Below are 25768 nucleotides of genomic sequence, written 5' to 3' on the forward strand. Positions count from 1 at the left end.
CGGACTATTGGGCCACGTGGAAACGCTTGCCCAACATCTCACAGTGGGTACTACGCACCGTTCAACACGGTTACACCATTCAATTTCGGAAAGGGCCACCTCCTTTCACCGAGGTTCTTCCTACTACGATACATCCTGGGGAGGCCTTGATTTTAAATCAAGAGATTGTATCACTCCTACAGAAAGTGGCTATAGAAGAGGTACCCCCCACTCTGATGGAGTCAGGCTCTTACAGCCGATATTTTGTTGTGCCCAAAAAAGATGCTGGTTTACGTCCAATTTTGGACTTGCATCGTCTAAATCTTGTGCTCAGAGTGAGCAAGTTCAAGATGCTAACAATGAAGTCCATTCTGTCTCAGATCCAATCCGAGGATTGGTTTGTAACCATCAATCTAAAGGATGCATACTTTCACATCCAGATCGTCAAGAGACACAGGAAGTTCCTCAGGTTTGCTTTCGAGGGCAAGGCTTACCAATTTTGTGTTCTTCCGTTCGGACTAGCTTTGGATCCTCGAACATTTACAAAATGTATGGACGCAGCTCTGACCCCGTTGCGGCTCCAAGGCATCAGAATTTTGAATTGCCTGGACGATTGGCTAATATTAGCTCAATCTCAGTATCAGGCACTGACACATTGAGATTTAGTACTCAATCATCTGAGGAGCCTTGGGCTACGGACGAACCTACAAAAGAGTGTCCTGCTGCCGTGTTAGCAAACAACCTTTTTTGGGGTAGACTTGGATTCCTGCATGATGCGGGCACGTCTGTCTCCCGAACGTGTATAGTCAATACAGGCTTGTCTAAGCCAGTTCAAGACAGGGCACCTAGTGCACGTAGGCTTATGTCTCAGACTGTTGGGTCTGATGGTGGCAGCGTCCTCTGTAGTTCAGTTGGGCCTGCTCCACATGCGACCGTTTCAGTGGTGGGCAAAGAGCCAAAACATTTCACCTCATTGTCATCTGCTTCACAGAATTACGGTGACACACAAGGGCTTTCGTGCCCTAAGCCCGTGGGTGAGACCCCAGTTCCTTCAAAAAGGAGTCCGACTGGGGACGTTGTGTCGTCGCAAGACGATCACTACGGACGCGTCCCTTACAGGTTGGGGGGCGGTCCATCAAGGTCGTCCAGTCAGTGGGGTCTGGACGGAGGTACACCGTGGCTGGCACATAAACCGTTTGGAGATGCTAGCAGTCTTTCTGGCTCTCAAACAGTTTTTACCTCAGCTGAGGGGTTGTCACGTGTTAGTCAGGACGGACAACATGACAATTGTTTCGTACCTCAATTGCCAAGGAGGATTACATTCCCTCTCCCTACACAGGCTGGTGAGGCTTGTTCTTCTTTGGGCTCAGACAAAGTTTCTGTCGATCAGGGCAGTCTATGTCCCAGGTCGCCTGAACTCAGGAGCAGACTTGCTATTGAGACAGAGTCTGGAGGAGGGACAATGGAGATTGCACCCCCAGGTGGTGGATCTCATATGGCAGAAGTTCGGCAGAGCGGAAGTGGACTTGTTTGCTTCGAGCATGACTACACACTGCCTGCTCTGGTTTTCCCTGTCTCCCCCGTCACCTCTAGGTCTAGATGCTCTGGCCCACGAATGGCCCAGGACCAATCTTTATGCTTTTCCCCCTGTCCGGTTGCTCCCAGTAATTCTGTTCAGAGTACGATCAAACAGAGTGGAGCACTTGTTGCTGGTAGCCCCGTGGTGGCCCACTCAGTTGTGGTTCTCGGACCTGGTCAGTCTGCTAGCCAGCCCTCCATGGGAGGTTCCCCTCTGACACGATCTGTTGACGCAAGCGCGGGGCATGATTTGGCATCCTTGACCAGAATTATGGAGGTTATGGGTGTGACCCCTGAACAGAGTACGCTAATGTGTTCAGGTCTCTCGGCCAAGATCACAGACACTATTAAAATTTCTAGGGCTCCCTCCACGAGATGCTTATATGCTTTCAAGTGGAAACTTTTTGCCTCTTGGTGTAGACAATGCTTTCTAGATCCAGTCTATTGCCCTGTTCAGTGCTGGAATTTCTTCAATGTCGTTTTTCTGAGGGAGTTACCCCCGCCACTCTTAAGGTGTATGTAGCGGCTATATCTGCGGAGCATGCTCTTGTGGGAGGTGTTTTAGTCGGTTGTCACCCCTTAGTCTCCCGTTTTATGCAGGGTTCAAGACGGCTTAGGCCTTTCCGCCCAGCACAAGTTCCTTCTTGGGACTTATAGATTGTTTTGGAAGGCCTGACAGGCCATCCTTTTGAGCCATTGAAGTCTGTGTCAAAGAAACTTTTGACCCTCAAGACGGTTCTTTTGGTGGCTATATCCTCCCTTAAGAGAGTAGGGGATCTGCAGACTCTCTCCATCAGTCCTTCATGTATGGACTTTGCCCCAGGGCTGGTTAAAGTCTTTTTGCCACCTAGGCCTGATTATGTTCCGAAGGTTGCTTCGAATCCATTTTGGTTCCAGCAGGTGGTCTTAGAGGCCTTCTCCCCTGCTAATGAGGGGTCGGATAGCCTGAGTCTCTGCCCAGTAAGGGCTCTTAGGGTCTATGTCGACCGTACAGCTCAGTGGCGTGGGTCCGACCAGTTGTTTGTATGTTTTGGTGGTAAGAGCAGAGGTTCTGTAGTCACCAAACAGCGCATGTCACATTGGATAGTGGAGGCTATCTCCCTGGCCTATGAGGCGCGTGGCTTGACTTCGCCTCTAGGCGTGCGTGCTCATTCTACAAGAGGAGTGGCTTCTTCTCAGGCCTTCTTCAAAGGGTCCTAGTTGGAAGATGTTTGTGCTGTGGCAGGATGGTCCTCCCCTAGCACCTTCATCAAGTTCTACAGTTTGGATGTGAGGTCCGCTCCTGGCTCCCGGGTCTTATCCGCTTGAGCAGATGCTTTCCTTGGTCTTCCAGCTATCTAAGGTACGTCAGGCGTTATGATAAAGCTTTCCCAAAGCGATGACGTCATCGCAGCATCGAAGTGAACCTATGAGAGGGAAAATCTCGGTTACGTATGTAACCTTGGTTCCCTGAATAGGGAACGAAATGCTGCGATGTTGGCCGTTCCGTACCTTTGATAGCGCTTCCTTCGTAAAACAAGTGGAAATCTGATGAAATAGCGTGCAGCACGCTGATATAGCTCACCTACATGCGCGTTGGGGTGGTGCTAAGTGCTATTCGGCAAATGAATTGGCATGATGGTATAAGGGCTTCAGACATTCGTCACACCGAAGGTGTTCCCAAAGCGATGACGTCATTCAGGGAACCAAGGTTACATACGTAACCGAGATGTTCCGACCACATTAGTTCCCAAGCAAAATGGAGGAGAGATTGATTATTGCTGTGGAGGGTTTCCCAATAATCTATGATGTGTTCCTGTTTGCGTACAGGGACATAAATAAAAAAAAAGATGCGTGGACCAAGGTGTCTGAGATTGTTGGTGTTCCTGGTGAGTTGATAATGTGCATTAATGTTATATATTTTCTGAAAAAAAAGCAGGAATTCCATGCTAACTTTAGCGCCAGAGCTTGCAAAACAGTGTTACTTGCTGCAGAATATTTCTGACATATCGACACATATAGGATTAAATGAAAAATATGTGTTTGTAGAGAGCTGCTGCATTTTTTTTTTTTTTTTTTTTTTTACATCTGATGGAGACCAGATGTGCTTGTCACATATTTAAAAATAAAAGCAGTCACTTCTGTCTATTTTTTATTTATTTATTTATTCTACAAGGAAAAAACAAAAGTGTTCTATAACTGGTCTCCCCTGTGGTATTGTCAACAAATTGCTTAGCTGGAAAAAATTATGATAAATGTCATTAGGCTTAAATATATATACAGTCAGTGGCACATACAGCTGTGCCATTTCAGACATAGCATACAAACGAACTATTCTGAATTGTGGGTAATGAGGTGTTTATATTGACTATGTGTTTTTTTTATTGTCTTTTCACTAGCGGATGAGTGTAGAAAAAGGTGGAAGTCTCTTAGAGACACCTACAGAAGAAAGAGAAGGAAGGAGTCAGAGAGGAAGAGGAGTGTAGCAGGGGCGAGCAGTGTCTGGCCATGGTGCTACAGTGGGGTCATGGGCTTCCTCATCCCCTTCCTAGAAGATAGAATAACTACCAGTAATATGGTAGGGGGGTTGGGGAAGCCCTGACCCCAGAGGAGAGAGAAGATGCCATGGCCGGGTACAGTCTGTCAGCACAGACAACATACACACACAGTCAGCAGTGTGAGGCGAACCAGCTGTGTGAGAGCCCGAGCCAGTTTAGTGTTCAGGTTCAGGCAGGACCATCAAGCCCAAGCCAGTCCAGCATTCAGGGACAGACAGGACACTCACACAGGAGAAAGAGAGCACACAGCAGCACACAGTTTGAGGAGAGGTTGTTAACAACTTTGGAGGCTGTGAGTAAGAGAGCTAGCACTACTTAGGAGGACAGTGACAGTTTGTTTTTTAAAAGCCTCCTGGAAGACTTCAGGACCCTGTCATTGAGGACCAGACAGGATTTAAAGTTCCAAATTCATAAGCTAGTATATGATGCAAAATGGCTGGAGGCTGGACTCACTGAACACTGAGGAGAGAGTAACGGGGGGCAGCTGACAAGTCTGTGAGGGGTGTTGGTTAGCTTATTTCCCTCGCAGTCTTGTCAGCTGCACCTTGTGCCTTCTCCCTCATACACCGTAAGCCTTCTATGAAAGTATTTGTTCCATCATTGTTCAAAAATATTCAGTATAAAAATATTTGCTCCAACAGTGTTCTAAACTGTTCTGCATAAAAGTATTTGCTCAAAAAAAAAGCAAAAATTTGAATGAACACTGCTGAAGTTTTTTTTTTTTTTAACAAATATATATTTTTTTTAAGTTAATGTCCCGGCAATAAAATATTGTCAACATTTCTGGTCACTTAATATACTACAAATTCTTATTGAGTAGTTATTAAGAACATCTAAGTGTACTCAACTGTCCTATTATGAGACACCATGAATATGAACTAAAATGTGCTTTTTACGTACTATCTCTGTATTAAAAAAAAATGTAGTTACCACGTTGTATGAAAGAGTTTCAAGTGTTACCTAAATACATTTTCTAAAATACATTTTTAGCACATTTTAGTTCATATTCATGGTGTCTCACAAATAGCATAGTTAAGTACTGTACAATTGGATGTTCTTAAGAACTACTAAAGATGAATTTGTAGTATATTAAGTACAAAATTAGTGCGTGAAAATAGAGAACTTTAAGCACATTATGGAAGTGTACTTTTTTTTCACCAGGGGAGAGTGGGTGTTGCCACACTTGATATTATATTTATGGAAATCATGCTTTTTTTGACTAATTTGTGGCTCTTAAAACAGCCGTTAAAAGCAATGGCTTATGCCACAGGTTGCCAGGGGACAGCTCCCTCTGTGGAGAAATAGGTCATAAATTTTTCCCCAACACGGATAGCCTCCCGTGTGGGGTTGTTGCTGCCCACTCGGGTGACCTCCTGTAGGCCAGCGGAGTGGAAAGGCTTTATCAGCCACAAACATGTGTGGCTGTGGTCCCAAATGCTCTGCACTTGGCAGCAGAGCATCCTGCGGCAGGCCAAGGGTCCCATCTCGGAGTGCCTGGCTGAAAGTGGAGTTAGCCAGCACACCGCCATCGCTTGTCCTCCCGTAGCTGCCCACATCCATTACCCGGAAGCAGTATTGGGCATCTACCACTGCCAGGAACACAACTGAGTAAGTCCCCTTGTAGTTGAAGAACAGGGACCCTGAGTTCTCAGGGGCCCTGATCACAACTTGTTTTCCATCGATGGACCCAAGGCAGTCGGGGACGTTCCACCGATGGAGGAAGTCAGTGGCGATGCTTTGGCAGTCCTCAGTGGTGGGGACTGGCATGACCTCCTGCACCAAGGCATCCCATATTGCCCTGGTGACCTCTCCAACAATCCCTGCCAAGTTGCTCACTCCCACACGATAGCTGAAAGCTATGGTGAGTTAGGAGTCTCCAGTGGCCAAGAATCTGCAAAAACAACAACTAATTACTTAGGCAAAATGAACAAACAAAAAATCTGTGGTGAACAGAAGAACATTTACTGAAGTAATGTAGCTTACTTGCGTACAAATCTGAGGTACTTGTACTTTCCTTGAGTATTTTTTTTCATGCCCTTTCTCTATTCTACTTCTACTCAACTGCATTTTCAGAGGGAAATATTGCACTTTTTACTTAACTTACTTTTTTTCCACCACAACAAACTTCCTCAACCAACTCCAACAGTAAAATCCTGCTTTTACAAGAATGAATTAGTAACAATAATCCAATGATATAATGTATAATAGTATCATAGTCCCAGTTCACTTTTAAACCTTTAAATTAATTTTCCTGATTATACTTACATTAAAGGGTACATAACATACACAGTTTCACCTAATCTCATGTTAATCTTGGGTACCTACAGAGTAGTACTGTATCCTTCATATCTCCAAAAATATATTGTTTCGATCATTAAATCCACGATCGAAAAAAAACAGTCGAAACTTGTACCAACCTGGAAGTAAGATTTTCGGCACAGAAATTCTCAGTCATTCGTCCAAATTATTTTTTTAAAACTTTGGCCATGTTTAGCATGAGAATCCATCTCTTTAACACTGTGAACAAGTCTGAATACACGAAACACCATTGTAGCCCCCCTTTAAGTAATGTTTATGCCTGATTATACTTACTTATACTTAAGTAACATTTTCAAAGCAGGACTTTTGTCAGAGTATTTTTACAGTGTGGTATTAGTGCTTTATCCACCCAGAGAATGTCTAATATGGCGAGAAGTTTCACTCTCACTACACTTCCGGCTTCTGAACTGGTTGCAGTTCCACTCTGATTTCATATGAGGGCGCTCACAGGACGAGTGCAGAATGAATGGAGGTCAATAGCGGTATACCCCTCAAAATCCACTTTTCTCAGGATATAATTTTTTGTCTAGTAATTTGAATGTTGTATTCGAAAGGAGATGCAAAGAAATTACACATTGCTGGGTGTTAGATTTTTAAGAGTCACTTATTTGCTTTAAAAAGTCTTTTAAAATATCAATGACGTCATACGTTATACGTTCATTAGCAGAATGCTAGCGTGTTATGGGCAACAACAACTCAACCTGTAAGAAATCGAAAGGACATAAGTACTCATTCATTCAACTTTCGACCTATAACCCATGTTGAACTTGCAAAACCTACAATCAGATCTGAGATTTCTCAAAGGCAATCGGGTGAAAAGGACAAATTTAGCCGTCTAGCCCCATAGACTCCCATTCATTTTGCACTCATGGCGATCGCCCCCAGTGGAACTCTGGTGGAACTGCAACCAAAATTCGGTACAATAGGACTTAATAGGGAGTGGGAAGGCTCTCCGTAGACGGGCTCTGATCCACCTTTTTCCTCAATGGGGAAGTAAGCCTATGGGTGAGACTTCCGGTTCATTAGCCACTATAGGTAAATAACGAGCAGAATAACAACGTGCAGTAAACAGTAAAACTGTTTGCAGTACAAACCAGTGTGTTCTTTATTAAGATAACAGATTAAGATAATATGATAGGACACATCAGTTGTCAATATCAAGCAGCAACACTAACTGTTTTGTACAGCTAAAAATAGCTGGATGCAAATGAGACCGGAATTTTTACCCATATAATTTACAAATGGCGGCGTCCATTTTTACGTCAGGAAAAACGTGGATACATTAAGTAAAGGATCTTAATACCCTAATACCTCGTCCACAACTGCAAAAAATATAGCATTAGACTATATTACAAACTGATAGCGCTGTATTACTCGAGTCCGGACTTGGACTCGAGTCCTGACTCGAGACATTTTTCTATCGTCTCGGACTCGTTGGTGTTTGCACTCGGACTTGTCTCGGACTTGGTCATTGGACTCGCCAAATGTTCTCGTTGGTCTCGACCGAGTCCAGCAAAAAAAAAATTCTCCTTCAAAACAAAACCACATTTGCATGTCGCGAGTGAAAACGTGTGGAAAACACTAGGCGCGCCGCTTTCTCCTTTTTTCCCCAAAGCACTCTGTACCTGCGCTCTATACCTGCGCTCCAGTGGCGTCTGCTGTTGCTAAGAAACCATTACCTGCACTAAAAATCCCTTGCAGTAGCTCTGCTAATAAATTAATTTTAAAAATGGCTATCCTTGTACAGCTATGATCACCTGTTTCTCCATCTTGGCTTAGCTTTCAATTTTGTTACAGGAAAGGATGTGCATGACCAGCGGCGCACTTGCTGCGTTCTGAAAAGTTTAGATGTTTCTAATTTAATTTTCTACTTGTTAGATTGTGTTTTATTTATGTCTACACCTAGGTAGCCTTAAATTTACCAATAATGAAATACTTATTAATGTTGTACAGTATAGGGGTTGCAAGAGTACGGATTTCTACTAGTCGATTTTTTATTTAAAAAATACTTGAGTTACTCGACTACTCGTGGTTCATATTGTAATTGAAAACACAAATATTTTTTTTTTTATCAATAAGCGCTTATTAATTTATAGCCTTATGCAACAATTACATATGTAAATTTGCAAAACTTTATAATTATGACATTACATATATAAATTCACATAAAACACACAATATTTATAAAAAACAAAACATTTCTTATCATCATCAGCATACAACGTCGTACAGTACTTGACAAGACCGTTATGATACTTATTATCTTTTTTTTTTCATAGTTATCACTGAACAAGTATCGTGTTAAACTAAAATAACTATTAATTTCTAAAATAATATTTATCATGCAAGCAGAGAGATGTCATGACAAACATTTAGTGATCATTTCAACACGACTGAATCCATCCAAGCGCACATTTTCATTACGCAGAACTCTTTAAGCGAGTCTTAATGTTTACTGAACTTCACTAAACAAATGTGCGTGTGCCGCGCAAACCAGCAAAAGATAAAGATGCAAACATGTAGAACAAGTAGAAAATGTATCTACGCTGATTATTAGCCTACTTTTGAGAGAGAACTGGTTTGGTTTTTGAGAGACTGAGACGCGCAACGCGGCTGTTTGATTGGTGAGCGCGCTGTGCTTGTTTCATTCATATCGTAGCCGTTTAAATCATTGCCTTTTAAATATATACAAATAATATAACGTGTATGATGTATTATTATAGGTGATATTACTCCTGCCAAGCTCTGATTTCTGAGAGATGCACGGAGAGGAAACACTAATGCGGTGTTTGATTTGCGCTTTTTTTTACTCATAAAGTTTACATTCATTCACTTCACACTCGTGATTTTAGAGGTCTGTGTATAGGTACTATTGCGCTGATCACATGCCTCAGCTGATATCTAGCAAACACCGGACTGTGCCAGCTTCAGCCGATTAATCAGGCAGAATTATTCCTTGTCCGTTATTCGTTTTTGAAGCCATTATCCAGGTATTAGGCTTTAGGCACACGCCTTTATTACATTATATAGCCTATTTTATTTTTACATGCAACATAGATAAGGTCATAGAAAGTAACAGCTCCACGCAATATTGTAATACTAAAATTCACGCACTTGCAATCTCTTTGTATGCATTATGGTTAATACATGCTCGACTAGTCGATTGTTTCCGACAAGCCCTAGTACAGTATGCCAAAAATTTCGCTGTATTTATGTGCGCATGCATGCCCAGTAGAGCCAAACGTTTCCCTTCTAGCCTTAACTGCGCGCATTTGTCATATCCCGAGCTTTGTGTGTGTGTGCTGCGCCAGTGCATCAGTCATTTTAATTTTTGACCACAGACATAATGTCAGCAACAGCAGCATGATAAAGTAAATAAATGTAAATAAAGTACATAAAAATAATTTGACCCTACAGCTCCACAAGCCCTAACTCGGTCCTAGAGGGCCGGTGTCCTTTAGAGTTTAGCGCCAACCCTAATTAAACCACACTTGAACCAGCTAATCAAACTCTTACTAGACATACTAGAAACATCCAGATAGTGAAAGAACCAGTTGTAGCTAAAGTCTGCAGGGCACTTGCCCTCCAGGATCTAGTTTGGAGACCCCTGTCCTACAGAGTTGTTACTTTGCACATACTTTTTGATCATTACAAATAATAATGTAAAATGATTTTCTTAGAATAGGAAATATGCTGTCTCTCACATCACATACATTAGTTAAGTATGTGGTCTTGAAGAGGATCCTTTTTTTTTTTCTCTCATTTGGACTCGGTCTTGACTTGGACTCGAAACTTTTGGACTTGGACTTGACTTGGACTCGAACCTCTTTGGACTCGGTCTTGACTTGGACTCGAAACTTTTGGACTTGGACTTGACTTGGACTCGACAAAGCTGGACTTGACTACAGCTCTACAAACTGATAAATAGTCATGTAACAACCTATGAAACGAATTTCCAACCCATATAAATTACAAAACAAAATTTAAACTCATAAAGAAAAAAATAAATAAATCATGAACTCACAAATTGCGAGGCGCTCAGCCGGCTCAATAGCACCCCGATAATTGGTGTCCTGCCCCGCAATTAGCGGCCCCACTTTTGACAGCAGGTTGTCAAACTGGTCTCTATCCAGCCTGAAATATCGCTGGAACCTGCCACCCAGCCGAAGCTGCTGACGGGCTTGGAGACATACCTGTCAACACTCCCGCTTTTCCCCGGAGTCTCCCGTATTTCACACTGAGGACGAGGACGTCATTTATTTTCTATCAGGGAAATCTGAAAGTAAGTGTTTTTATCTCATTAAAAATATGTATTTTATAACATATTGATTTATAGCGACATTAATATGTTGTGCGCTCCTACACTTTCCTCAGAGAGATATTTTCTTTCACTCACGATGCAGAGCAGAAGGGGAAGTTGGTTTTAACAAGGAAAACACCGAAAGTAAGTGTTTTATTTCATTTACTATATGTATTTTGTAAAATAATATTATTTAATAATGATATTTGTATGCTGTGCGTGCCTAAACGATCCGAAACGTTTCTCACAGATTAAATTTGAATTGATGTCAAATCAAACTACTGTAAACTGCCCAAATCTGAAATAGAAATAACAGTAATTGTTTCTTGATTATATTAAGCATTAATCTAATGAGTTTTCATAATGTTGTTGTGTCACTATATTGGATTTGATGTATTTCGTGTGTGTGTATATATATATGTATGTTTCATATTGTGTGTGTGTGTGGTGTGTGTGTGTGTGTGTATATATATATATATATATATATATATATATATATATATATATGTGTGTGTGTATATATATATATATATATATATCTGAAAATTACTTTTCAATATACTCAAACTTAGTGAGTTAGTGTGTATGTTTCATATTTTATATATTCATATATTTTCATATATATTCATTTGTATATATCTGAAAATTACTTTTCAATATACTCAAACTTAGTGAGTTATATTGTTGACCATTCAAAGTGAATTTGTGCCCTCACAAGACTTGGAATATGACCCATGGGTAGCATGAACTACAGATCAGATATGATTTTTTTTGGTATGCTTGTACTGTCGTTTATTTATGCGCTGTCCCATTTATGTGCATTCATTTTGATAGACAGAGCCCTGCCTCAGCGCAATGAGATCAGCATTGAATTCAGGAATTGCAACCTATTTTTCCAGTAAAACTGACTTTCTTTTTACAAAATATATATATATATATATATATATATATATATATATATATATATATATATATATATATATATATATTTATATACATTACAGTTGAGAATGATTTTTCCTTAAAGGGATAGTTCACCCAAAAATGAAAATAATAATTTAACCACCCTTGAATTTGTCTTATGTCGTATGTTTCTTTGTCAGACCACAAAAGGAGATTAAAATAAAATGTCCCGAATGTGCTTGTCCATATAATGTAAGTCTATGGCGATTAATGATGACATCCTTTTTATATTTTTGGGCGAAATAACCCTTAAAACAAATTGTTCACCTAAATTGTTATTTACTTATACTCATGCCGTTCCACAGACACCATGTAAGACATGTACATCATACAGGTTTGGAACCACATGAGAATAAAAAAATAAATAAAAAAAAAGACAGAATTTGTGGGTAAATGTTTTGAGTAAACTATTACTGTATTGTAATTGATACTTGTCTCTGATATTTCAACTGTTAATAATAGTTTTGATAAATGGATGTGAAATTATTCTGTTTTTTTTCTCCCCAATTTTACAGAAGCACTTTTGTGATGCTGCAGGTGGGAGTGTATTTCTTGCTTGGCTGAAAACTGCAGAGAATCACGTCTTGTCGTGCTGAAAAAAAGAAAGAGACTACTTTCTTCAAGGAGCGGGTGGGGTGGGGCTGGGGGGGTACAACTGGTGCGGTCGCACCGAGCCCTGCGCTTGAACGCGATCGCGAACGGACTGAGGGGGGCCCGCTCCCTACCCCGTATCACCTAATGACAGCCCTGCATTCAGTGTTGATGGTAATGAACGAGATGCTGTGGGTTTAAGCAGATAAATGTAAGCATTATAAACCTAATAAAATTCAGAATACATACCAAATAAGAATAAGTATTTTGTGCCTTTGCACTGATTTGCTTTACTTGTATTGAAAACACTGAATGTGAAGACATTTTGGTGCAGGGTAAAAGATTTACAATGTTTCAATAAAATAAATAAATAAATGAAACCATGCATTGTTTTGTGGATTAATCAGGAGTGTTAATTTTTATTTTATTTTATTTTTTTTACTGAAAGTGTTAGTTTAACTTAAAATGGAGGGAGCATATACATTTCAGGAGTGTTAATTTTGACTCGAATTGAGTTCATTGTACACTGGCTTTTTTTTGCTGTGTAGTTTTTTATAAATGTGGAGTGTTCCTTTTAAGATACATTGGAGACTAGCAGAGCTGTTTTATTCAATTGTTTGATTTAAAATTTCAATAAATGTTTAAATAAATTCTAGTCACTTGGTTTTGGAAAATATTTATAGTTTCTGTTTTCATGTATCTGCATTCGCATTGTCAAATAATATTTTTTCTAACACACCTGGGAGTTGTGGGATTATCACCATTCTGGTAAATGTGTAACTTGGGAGTAATTATAACCCATTGAGCTAAATTAATAACACTAACACATGTGTTGAAATAACACACTTTTGTCCAGTGTTGTTTTAACACTAGCACGTGGACCTGTATGTTCACCCCGACAAGTGATATTTTAACACCCATGGTGACAAATCGCCCACCATATTTTTGCTGTGTAAATAACTAAAACTAAAGTTATTTAAAACAAGCCCCAATCTAAATACATAGACACCCTAGCAATGAACTACAGATCAGATAATGATTTTTTTTTTGGTATGCTTGTACTGTCGTTTATTTATGATGCGCTGTCCCATTTATGTGCATTCATTTTGATAGACAGAGCCCTGCCTCAGCGCAATGAGATCAGCATTGAATTCAGGAATTGCAACCTATTTTCCAGTAAAACTGACTTTCTTTTTACAAAATATATATATATATATATATATATATATATATATATATATATATAGTATATATATATATATATATATATTTATATACATTTACAGTTGAGAATGATTTTCCTTAAAGGGATAGTTCACCCAAAAAATGAAAATAATAATTTACCACCCTTGAATTTGTCTTATGTCGTATGTTTCTTTGTCAGACCACAAAAGGAGATTAAAATAAAAATGTCCCGAATGTGCTTGTCCATATAATGTAAGTCTATGGCGATTAATGATGACATCCTTTTTTATATTTTTGGGCGAAAATAACCCTTAAAACAAATTGTTCACCTAAATGTTTGTTATTTAACTTTACTCATGCCGTTCCACAGACACCATGTAAGACATGTATGTCCTACAGGTTTGGAACCACGTGAGGTAAAAAAAAAAAAAAAATATGACAGAATTTTTGGGTAAATGTTTTGAGTAAACTATTATTGTATTGTAATTGATACTTGTCTCTGATATTTCAACTGTTAATAATAGTTTTGATAAATGGATGTGAAATTATTCTGTTTTTTTTCTCCCCAATTTTACAGAAGCACTTTTGTGATGCTGCAGGTGGGAGTGTATTTCTTGCTTGGCTGAAAACTGCAGAGAATCACGTCTTGTCGTGCTGAAAAAAAGAAAAGAGACTACTTTCTTCAAGGAGCGGGTGGGGTGGGGCTGGGGGGGTACAACTGGTGCGGTCGCACCGAGCCCTGCGCTTGAACGCTATCCCGAACGGACTGAGGGGGGCCCGCTCCCTACCCCGTATCACCTAATGACAGCCCTGCATTCAGTGTTGATGGTAATGAACGAGATGCTGTGGTTTAAGCAGATAAATGTAAGCATTATAAACCTAATAAAATTCAGAATACATACCAAATAAGAATAAGTATTTTGTGCCTTTGCACTGATTTGCTTTACTTGTATTGAAAACACTTAATGTGAAGACATTTTGGTGCAGGGTAAAAGATTTACAATGTTTCAATTAAAATAAATAAATAAATGAAACCATGCATTGTTTTGTGGATTAATCAGGAGTGTTAATTTTTATTTTATTTTATTTTTTTTACTGAAAGTGTTAGTTTAACTTAAATGGAGGGAGCATATACATTTCAGGAGTGTTCATTTTGACTCTAATTGAGTTCATTGTACACTGGCTTTTTTTGCTGTGTATTTTTTTTTATAAAGTGGAGTGTTCCTTTAAGATACATTGGAGACTAGCAGAGCTGTTTTATTCAATTGTTTGATATTAAAATTTCAATAAATGTTTAAATAAATTCAAAGTCACTTGGTTTTTGAAAATATTTATAGTTTTATGTTTTAAATGTAATCTGCATTACCATTTTAAAACTAATATTTCTTTCTAACACACTGGGAGTTTGGGATTAATCACCATAAAGTGTTAAATGTGTACACTTGGGAGTAATAATAAACACCTTGAGTGATTAAAATGAAACACTAACACAGTGTTTGGATAAACACTTTTGTCAGTGTTGTTTTAACACTAACAAAGATGGACCTGTATGTTCACCCGAAAAGTGATAATTTTAACACCCATGGTGACAAATCTCCCAACATATTTTTGCTGTGTAAATAACAAAACTAAATTTAAATTTTAAAACAAGCCCCAAATCAAATAAATAACACAAATACAATAAATCTCTTCATATGAACAAAATAAGGATTTGTCTGTGCTCTTTCCATTTAAAATTAGAGGCAACCACTGCATTTTAATCATGATCCAAACAAAGATGCTGCATACATGAAACATGAGCAGTTTTTAATTTAAATTAGATTGTATAATTTCGAAATTTGAAGCAAAAACAGAATGGTTTGACTTCAGTTTTGAGAAACTATACATAATATCTGCATGAAACAGCGGACGAGCTGAACGAGAGACAGATTCACTCTGACAGAAGTGGCGATTAAAGCATTTCCTTGGTTTCTGCTGTAAACAAAAGTGCTACACTTCATTTTTTTTTATTATTATTATTTTTTTTTTTACAGCGCTGCACATATGAACTTTAGTATGCATTATACAGAGGCTCGATGAAAAGAAAAAATACTATCTAAACTCTTCTAACAACAGTAAATTCCCCTCAGACATGCATTCATATAAACGCCTTCCCCTAAAAGAATCGCTATTTGTTAAGCATCTCAACCGATTTGAATCGTCACATATTTGAATTGATTCTCAACCGGCTCACGGTTAATCGTTACATCCCTAGTGTAAACCAAGAAGGGCATTGCCTTATGAAGAAAAAAGCTCGCCCTTTTTGTTTCTCCTGATGACTCAGGGTTCCCACCACACATAGTTAGTAATCTGTCTACGTATTCAGCAGGCCATGGAACCCTTTACAGATTCTTGGCATATACAGGTGCTGGTCATATAATTAGAATATCATCAAAAAGTTGATTTCACTAATTCCATTCAAGAAGTGAAACTTGTATATTATATTCATTTATTACACACAGACTGATATATTTCAAATGTTTATTTCTTTTAATTTTGATGATTATAACTGACAACTAAGGAAAATCCCAAATTCAGTATCTCAGAAAATTAGAATATTACTTAAGACCAATGCAAAGAAAGGATTTTTAGAAATCTTGGCCAATTGAAAAGTATGAACATGAAAAGTATGAGCATGTACAGCACTCAATACTTAGTTGGGGCTCCTTTTGCCTGAATTACTGCAGCAATGCGGCGTGGCATGGAGTCGATCAGTCTGTGGCACTGCTCAGGTGTTATGAGAGCCCAGGTTGCTCTGATAGTGGCCTTCAGCTCTTCTGCATTGTTGGGTCTGGCATATCGCATCTTCCTCTTCACAATACCCCATAGCAATACATTTTCTATGGGGTTAAGGTCAGGCAAGTTTGCTGGCCAATTAAAAACAGGGATACCATGGTCCTTAAACCAGGTACTGGTAGCTTTGCCACTGTGTGCAGGTACCAAGTCCTGTTGGAAAATGAAATCTGCATCTCCATAAAGTTGGTCAGCAGCAGGAAGCATGAAGTGCTCTAAAACTTCCTGGTATACGGCTGCGTTGACCTTGGACCTCAGAAAACACAGTGGTTCAACACCAGCAGATGACATGGCACCGCAAACTATCACTGACTCTGGAAACTTTACACTGAACCTCAAGCAACGTGGATTGTGTGCCTCTCCTCTCTTCCTCCAGACTCTGGGACCCTGATTTCCAAAGGAAATGCAAAATTTACTTTCATCAAAAAACATAACTTTGGACTACTCAGCACCAGTCCAGTCCTTTTTGAAGCGAGACACTTCTGACGCGGTCTGTTGTTCAAGAGTGGCTTGACACAAGGAATGCGACAGCTGAAACCCATGTCTTGCATACGTCTTTGCGTAGTGGTTCTTGAAGCACTGACTCCAGCTGCAGTCCACTCTTTGTGAATCTCCCCCACATTTTTGAATGGGTTTTGTTTCAAAATCCTCTTCTGGGTGCGGTTATCCCTACTGCTTGTACACTTTTTTCTGCCACATCTTTTCCTTCCCTTCGCCTCTCTATAAATGTGCTTGGACACAGAGCTCTTTGAACAGCCAGCCTCTTTTGCAATGACCTTTTGTGTCTTGCCCCCCTTGTGCAAGGTGTCAATGGTCGTCTTTTGGACAACTGTCAAGTCAGCAGTCTTCCCCATGATTGTGTAGCCTACAGAACTAGACTGAGAGACCATTTAAAGGCCTTTGCAGGTGTTTTGAGTTAATTAGCTGATTAGAGTGTGGCACCAGGTGTCTTCAATAATGAACCTTTTCATAATATTCTAATTTTCTGAGATACTGAATTTGGGATTTTCCTTAGTTGTCAGTTATAATCATCAAAATTAAAAGAAATAAACATTTGAAATATATCAGTCTGTGTGTAATGAATGAATATAATATACAAGTTTCACTTTTTGAATGGAATTAGTGAAATAAATCAACTTTTTGATGATATTCTAATTATATCACCAGCACCTGTATTTCTGTTCTTTGCAGATTAAACCAAATGTTCCCATGTTCTCAAAACTTTAATGCTGCAGTGCCCTCTGCTGGAAATAAGGATTACACTGCCAATTATTAGTAAACAATAGTAAAAGAATTTTATGGTTTTCCAGTTTTGGTTATATTAAAGGACAACCTGTTTCATCTTCTGTTACCACAGAGACTCTCAGAGAGAAAGCTGAGGCAACTTTCTCCAAGTTACATTAGAGTTGTACTAGCATATGTTTAGACTATTGTGAAAAACAAATGGACTCCTCTTTTGTTTTATGATAAGATTTATGACAACACTCATAGATAAAGACTTAACCTACACTGTTTTTTTATTCATTCCAGTTTGATTCTCCCTAAACTAGTGGCAGCTGAGACCACCCTCTTCTTTGAGACTTCAGATACCCTCAACTGCTTACATAACAGGCTGTTTTCAAGACAGTTGCCAGGTAAAGCTGCTCTATTGGGAACAGAAAAACGTTGTTTTGCCATTTTTGAACGCTGAGGGCTTGAGACCATCTTCAGTTGAAAGGTAAGATTTATATTTGTGTCACAAGTGTCCAGCTTGCAGCATATGTTCAGACTGGTGTCTGTCCTTGCTTCTCACAACATATAAGACACTATAATAATAAAACATTACCATAATCACAACCATGCGAAACATTGTGAATGATTCCTTGAAATTCTTAACCTCAAAGGTGCTTGTCACAACTGAGAAGACACTTGTGTAATAGTATGTTTTTATAACCATGTGCTTTTTCACCATTTCTTTTCTTCAAGTGATCGTTCCATGTTTCCTGTGCAGACTCCCATCATGGCTAAGCGTGTGGCTGTGATCGGAGCAGGCAGCTCTGGACTGACCTCCATCAAATGCTGCTTGGATGAAGGGCTGGAGCCTGTGTGTTTTGAGAGCAGTGATGATATCGGGGGACTCTGGAAGTTTAAGGTTGAAAATGAATTCAATTCAGCTTAACAATAAAGGTGAAGTGTGTCAATTCTGTGCCATACATGGTACTAAAATCAATTGAAAAATGACTGATATGATCATAATTGACAAGAATGACTTTTAACACACTGTAATTCTAAGCAGTACAAGATCAGGTGCCAGAAGCCCTTGGTTTAATAATTTATATACTACCATTTTAATACAATAATATTCGTAACATTTTTGGGTAGATAATGTTTTTGAAAGAAGTCTCTTATGCTCACCAAGGCTGTATTTATTTAATAAAAAATACAGTAAAAATAGTAATATTGTGAAATTTTATGATAATTTAAAATAACTATAATATACCATTTAATATAATTTAATATATTTTAATATATTAAAATATAATTTATTCCTGTGAAGGCAATGCTGAATTTTCAGCAGCCATTATTCCAGTCTTCAGTGTCATACTGATATTTTGTGGAAACCATGGTACATTTTTTCAATATTCTTTGATTAATAAAATGTTCAAAAACAGCATTTTTAAAAAGATAAATCTTTTGTAAAATTGTAAATTTCTTTAACTGTCATAATCTATGTTATTTTATTTAGATCAAAGCCAAATTTTTAAATGGTAGTGTAAATTAAATAATTCATATAATTATTGTTGCGCCATCTTCTTGTAAGTTTGTTTTTCCTAAATATTTTTATGTGCTATCTTGTGTAATTTGTATTTTCTGAATGGAAGAAAATACACAAACTAAAATGTATTATTATTATGTCTTTAAAGGTTTCCCAAACACTCTCACCCACTGCCACTGGTCAGCAAACAGATAGCCCTGCCCTAAAACTCACAGTATTAGATGAGTTGGTTTTGTTTACACTTTTGGGGGCAAAAATGCTTCAGATGGCTTACTTATTATTGCTGCATATTACGATGGGATAAGAGTATTTTAACATTAAACAATATTACACACTTCACCTTTAAACAACACTTTTAAAGCTAATTATGTTTTATCTATTAGTGCATTCAAAGTGATTGACTGTGTTTCCCTGTTCATGCACAGGAACAACCAGAGGCAGACCGTTGCAGCATTTATCGTTCTGTCATAGTGAACACTTCTAAAGAGATGATGTGCTATAGTGATTTCCCAATGCCGGATCATTTCCCCAACTACGTGAACAACTCTACGTTATTGCAGTATATCAGACTCTACGCTGGGCACTTCAACCTGCTCAAACACATTCACTTTCAGGTGATAAACACCATAACATCACATCCCTTAAGATTTCCTAGATTTAAAACCTCATTAGTCCTGGCAAACATACCTTTCAACCAATCAGATTTTATACATAGAGGATGGGACTGTTAGATAACAGTGATGTTCCAGGAACACATATTGCTTGGGAAAATTATTCTCACATTATTGTGTGTTTTTTCTATCACAGTGGTTCTCAAACTGGGGTATTGCTCGGGGAGACGGATGGGGGTACACAAACAAAATGATTAACTTAATCATACACCAAATTAAACCAAAATTAAAGGGGTCATATGACATTACTTAAAAGAACATTATTTGGTGTAATGCAATGTGTTTGTGTGGTTTAAGGTTCAAAAAAATTGTTTCAAAAACACATTATTATTTTTCCATACTATTCATTGACCAGTATTATTGTTTCTCTCAAAAACTATGCCCCGACTCTTCTATGCTGAAACGCATCGATTTTTACTAGGGCTGATCCGAATACCTTTTTTTTTGAGCTTCCAAGCTTCGGTAGTAATCAACACCAACTATTCGGAGGGAGGGGGCTGAACATATTCTTCTCTCTAATAAAGGCAGGAATCTCTGTGTATCTGTCTGTCTGTTTGCATTTTATTATGTCGAGAACCGTTCATCATCAGTCGACTTCATGCGTTGCAGGTGTTTTGCTGCGGACCCAAGGGAGTGCAGTTTCGCATTTTGGTGCAATATGAACACGCGACACATTCAGAAAAATGTTACGGTCCTTACCATACTGTGATGCCCGGTGCGACGAGACAAAAACATTAAAACCCATTATAAATGAGGCATTTGTTGCATCCAGTTGGGACGTAATTACTGTAAAAACATAAAACCATGTCATAAACTGTGATCCCGCATTTGTGATCGGAGACACGTAAAAAACACCAGCTGCTACTCTACACTGCTCAAAACTGTCTCAAATTTGAAATCATCAGTGTGGCAAATCCTTTAAATATGAAAACATACTAATTACAAACTGTGAGTCAGAAGCACCGGCATTGTAGTTTTCTCTCCCAGGATCAGGAAACAGTCCTCCATAAAATGTGCTGCACACATCTGAATATTTGGGTTGACAGTGTTGTAAATACAACTTAACCACTGATTTCTAGTTGTGTCCTCTTTTGGAAGGCCAAACAAAGTATTTTCGCTTTCGCAACGAAAAACACAGCATCTTCACGACATAGCGGTGGCGGTGGCAGCAACAATAAAGTTACGCCTTCTTTCTTTGTGTGAACATTTGGGCGGTGTTATGCAAATCTTCCCACAATGTGACATGTGGGGGCAAAAAAATGTTAAAGTTACGAAAAAGAACCGTTTATAAATCTTCCCACAAAGTGCATGTGGGGGCATGACAAGAAAAGTCTTAAACTTTGACAAATGGCAATTTAAATCTTTGGGTTTGAGACTTTAGTCTTTGCAACTTTAGGGATCTTATCTATTCACGAACAGCGTGTAACACTCCAATGAGAAAGGAAAACGTGAAATCGCATCATATGACAGTGAATTGCGCCACCTACTGGCAATTTTAGTTTTAAAGTTTCACTTTGTTTTTCCATCATTTATTGCTTTATTTATTATATTAATAATACACTTAATGGCATGTTAAGAATATGACATAAAACATGATATTCCTCCCTAAAGGAAAAAAAAAGAATACTGTAAATCAAGTACTTGTAAATCAATTGTGGGGCAAATATTGTCCCTTATTGTCTCAGATAATGTTAAATGCCCCAGGGGGACGAACAGTAAAAAGTTCGGGGTTACTCAGAAATAGATGTTAAATGAGACGCCACTGATCGATCATCAATGTTTTTAGTATTCTGCTTTATAAAAGATGAGAGGTAACAATCAGGCTCTATGTGGTTGGGTGAATTTCAGACCACAGTTCGCAGTGTGAGACAAACGCCTGATTTCTCTACTCTGGTCAGTGGGAAGTGGTGACTGTGGACAGAGATGGACGAGAGGAGACACATGTGTTTAATGATGGTGTGCTAGTGTGTGCAGGACATTACACACAGCCCATCAAACCCCCTCTCAGACTTCCCAGGTGCTCAACTGCTATTATCATCATAATACAGCATTCAACACTGTGTGTAGAAACTAATTCCCTGCATGGCTCTATTCATATAATGGATTTGATATGTATTTGGAAACATGAATTATTGTATATCTTTTACTGTAATTTTGTGTGCTGCAGGTATTGGCACTCCCCAGGGACACATTCACAGTTGGGAATACAATTTACCTTGAACAGTTGGTCGTTGGGTATTGGGAAGTCTGGGGGCTTTTACATTGGTGGAGCTCAGAGAGTGTGTTGATGTAAGGCAAGAGAGAATTAATAGGCATTTGGGAATACAAGTACTCTGATCTTTACCTTAATTTGGAGCTTTAGTTGTTGCAGGATTGTCAGAATCATATGGAGAAATGAGCCGTGATACAGATATGAGAGGTAGATCTTTAATGAATTAATAGTGATTATTGGCATATAAATAAAAATTATATGGAGAAATGGCAGGTCCAAAAGTGATGGAGAAGATATTAATGAATAGTGATAGGTGCTATTTTTAATGTCCAAACTGAATTATCCAACATTTCAAATAAACTAATTAAATAAAATAATTAGCAAATTAGACATATTAAGAAAGTGATGGATTATGGTAGTAATTGCAAGGGAAATATGCAACAACATTTAAACACTCAACACTATTCATAACAAAGTCATCATTATCAATTAGCATATATTAGCATAATTTAAAATAATTACTTATTAATGAATTCATTATACTAAAGACTGGCGTCTAACTACGAAGGAGCATAAATCAGATACACAAAGGTGTCTTGTCAGGACAAAAATGGTATTCCTTGTTCAAGAACTTGCCTGTGTCTTTCACTGATTTTTTTTCCCTTTTTTATGAATAATTATAAAAGCTGGTGTTGCGGGAGGAGCAAACAACAGATACAGTAGGTGTGGCGTCAGGCCTTGGAGAGGCTTTTATTAACCGAAAATAAGGAAACAGGGAAATAAAAGTGTCCAAAGGGGTAGAGAGTCCAAAATAAACAGGGAATCTTGTGTCCTCGTCGTGCTGCGGGGTATATTACGGGCAGGTAGTGTTCAGGAAGGAAGGGTCCAGGTAAGGGGCAGAGTCCGGCGGCCGCATACACGCCCCTCTTCGGTGAGGGGTGCGATCCACCGGCGGCATCCTACATCGCCGGCAACAACCCCTCAAGCCACAAGACCGCCCAGCATCCTGGCCCGATCAGACGTCCCGATGGCTGTAACGGGTTTCTTTCCGCGGTCCACGTGGGTGCGGCCCGCCATTTATTCCGTACCGCGGGTCCAGCAGCTCACGTCTCTGGCGGCACCGGAGTCCCTCTACCCACCCTTTCTTTACCCACGAGGACACCAGCGTGCATGCCCGGGGAAGAGACCGGTCTCCCGAGGAGAGGCGCGCTTGCCATTTATGAGCCTCCATTTGCGTCAGGTGTGCCCCTTCACACGGCGCAAGCCCTGGCTCTTACGGCGCCCCTCCTCTCTCACGCACCCACTCCTGTCGGGAGCCTGGCGAAGGGCAGCGATTAAGGGACGGGGTGGCGATGATAATTGGGGGGGCGGCAGCCGACTCGTCACATATATATATATATATATATATATATATATATATATATATATATATATATATATATATATATATATATAATATAACAAAGTACAGTAATAAATACACATTTAATAATGTACATGTCAATAATTTACATTAAACTTCCCATTAAACCAATTTTTATGCAATATTGCAGTTTGTTATACACCAGTTACCAAATGGCAGCGATCCAATCAATTCCAAATGGACAAAGTCAAGTCCCACCCTACTTTTTTTTGGTTTGGTTTGTTTGTTTGAGAAGCTGTTTCACTGATTTATACGTCACAATAGGGGAGAATAGATTATCACAATTTCAGGCCAACTTTAAAGTTTCTACATGTATTCCTGCTAAATCAAATGCACAATATGTCATCAAACTCTGTGTCCTTATGGCTGATTTTTAACTCAATTTTACCCCCTCAGTTCTGAATATGTGTGTACTCTCTTGGTTCTCATAAAGATTCCACTATTTTGACACATTTAAATTCAGTCTCGTCTATCCACTAATTCAGCTTACTTTGGTCTTCCTATTTCTCACTCTCTTAGACATTCCTGAGTACCCGGAAAGGTGCTTGGGTCAATAGGTCGCGTGTGATAGAGGGCTTCCTCTAGATATGATGATGATGACACGAGCTCGAGATCTGTTTTACTGGCTCCTGCCCCGAGCTCTGCTCAACTTGATTTTCGAGAGAATCCTCAATCAGAGATACGACCACAAGCTTTATGGACTACAGCCTGTGCACAGGTGAAGGGCCAAACCATGATCCTCAACGACTCCTTCCAAACTCTTTTCATCATTGATGATTAAAGTAAAGCCCTGACAGTTTAAAATTGACTCATGATTCAAAGTGACCTTTACCATGTTTTGTGATTCCAGGATCCTCGACCACCATATTGTTATAAACGATGACCTCCCTGGTCGCATTCTGTTAGGAGACCTGGCGATGAAATCAAATGTGCAGAAGTTCCAAGGCTCGATGGTTTTCTTTAATGATGGGACTGTAGAAGAGAAGATTGATGCAGTGATCTTATGCACAGGATATGATTATAAATTCCCCTTCCTCCCCACCTCCTTAAGCTCTGGTTCTGATGGAGATCTGAAACTCTACAGAAGAATCTTCCCTCCATCTCTAGAACGCCCAACACGCAGGGCCATCCTGGGCCTGTTTCAGACCAAAGGGGCAATCATGCCAGCTGTAGAACTACAGGCACGCTGGGCCTCCAGGGTCATTGCAGGTAATGAGCAACCATAAGACGTAGGGGGAAATTTTTTTTCATAGGTTAAGTAAATATAGAGAATCATATGAAAAATGTTTTTATATGATTATGGGTTAAAAAAAAAACTGTTCCTGTTCTTCAAGGACTGAACCATCTTCCTCCAGCTGAAAAGATGGTTAAATCCATTGAGAAAGACGTTCAAGCGAATTTAAAGAGGTAATTAATAATTCACCTGAATTATCATTTCAAACAGGTTTTTATTTTGACAGTTAATCGGATATCTTCTCCACAGTTACCCCAGTCCCAAGCTGGCTGCCCTTCAAGTGGACCACATTCCTTACATAGACTCCAATAGCAAAGGAAGTGGGCGTCCGTCCCAAACATTGCTTGGGCTGCTCCTGAAGGACCCTGCTGTTGGTTTGAGGGTTTTTTCTTCGGGCCGTGTTCTCCGTACCAGTTTCGACTGAATGGACCGGGGCACTGGAGTGGTGCCCGTCAGGCCACCTTACCCAGTGGGATCGTGTGGCCAAACCCATGAAAACCAGGTCCATTCCAGAACCTTCATCCTTCGGTTTAATTTCTTGGCTGGGCCTGTCAGGAGGGACTGCATTGATTTTTGCTTTAATGGCAATGCAAATTATCCCACTGTTTCTGAATAGCGATTAGATCCCATAGATATCCCATACGCCGTTGTTGGGTCGCTCTGTTTTGCGTTTGCACTTTAACCTGATTATTTCTTAATCTAATTCTTAGAGTTCATTATCTTTTATAATACATACAAGAAGTTATATGTTAAATTTTGTCATACATTGTTTTCAAACAAGTGTATTTTTGTTCTTAAATCTCTAAACAAGTGTTCTGCCATATTTCCTGAAATAATAATAACCTTTTTTCATCCAGGAAATAGTAATGTTAATATGTTTTGACAATAATCACAGAAGTAAAGTGTCAGCATTTTCATCACTTAATATACTTTGAAATAAAAACAAGTTGTTGGAGAATCCTGAGTCTGCCAGGGTTGGTATTTTGTGATTGTGAGATGAGATGATGATTATTAACATGTCTAAATATCATTCAGATCCACTCTCACACACTCGTATATGACAAAATTATTTATAGTAGTGGAAAATAGTAGAATATAATAGTCGTAATTATTCACACAGTAAATATTATTCAGCATCTCCACACAATAAATGTAAAATAATACTGTTTTACATATTTATTATTAATAG

At 39.1% G+C, this 25768-nt stretch overlaps 1 pseudogene; it reads left to right on the top strand.

The window, feature by feature from the left end:
* Window positions 1-25518, top strand: part of LOC109067274 — a 28213-nt pseudogene extending 2695 nt beyond the window's left edge.
* Window positions 25519-25768: the final 250 nt, after the last annotated feature.

Source organism: Cyprinus carpio, chromosome A20 (genome assembly GCF_018340385.1).
Source record: "Cyprinus carpio isolate SPL01 chromosome A20, ASM1834038v1, whole genome shotgun sequence".
Classification (NCBI taxonomy): Eukaryota; Metazoa; Chordata; class Actinopteri; order Cypriniformes; family Cyprinidae; genus Cyprinus; species Cyprinus carpio.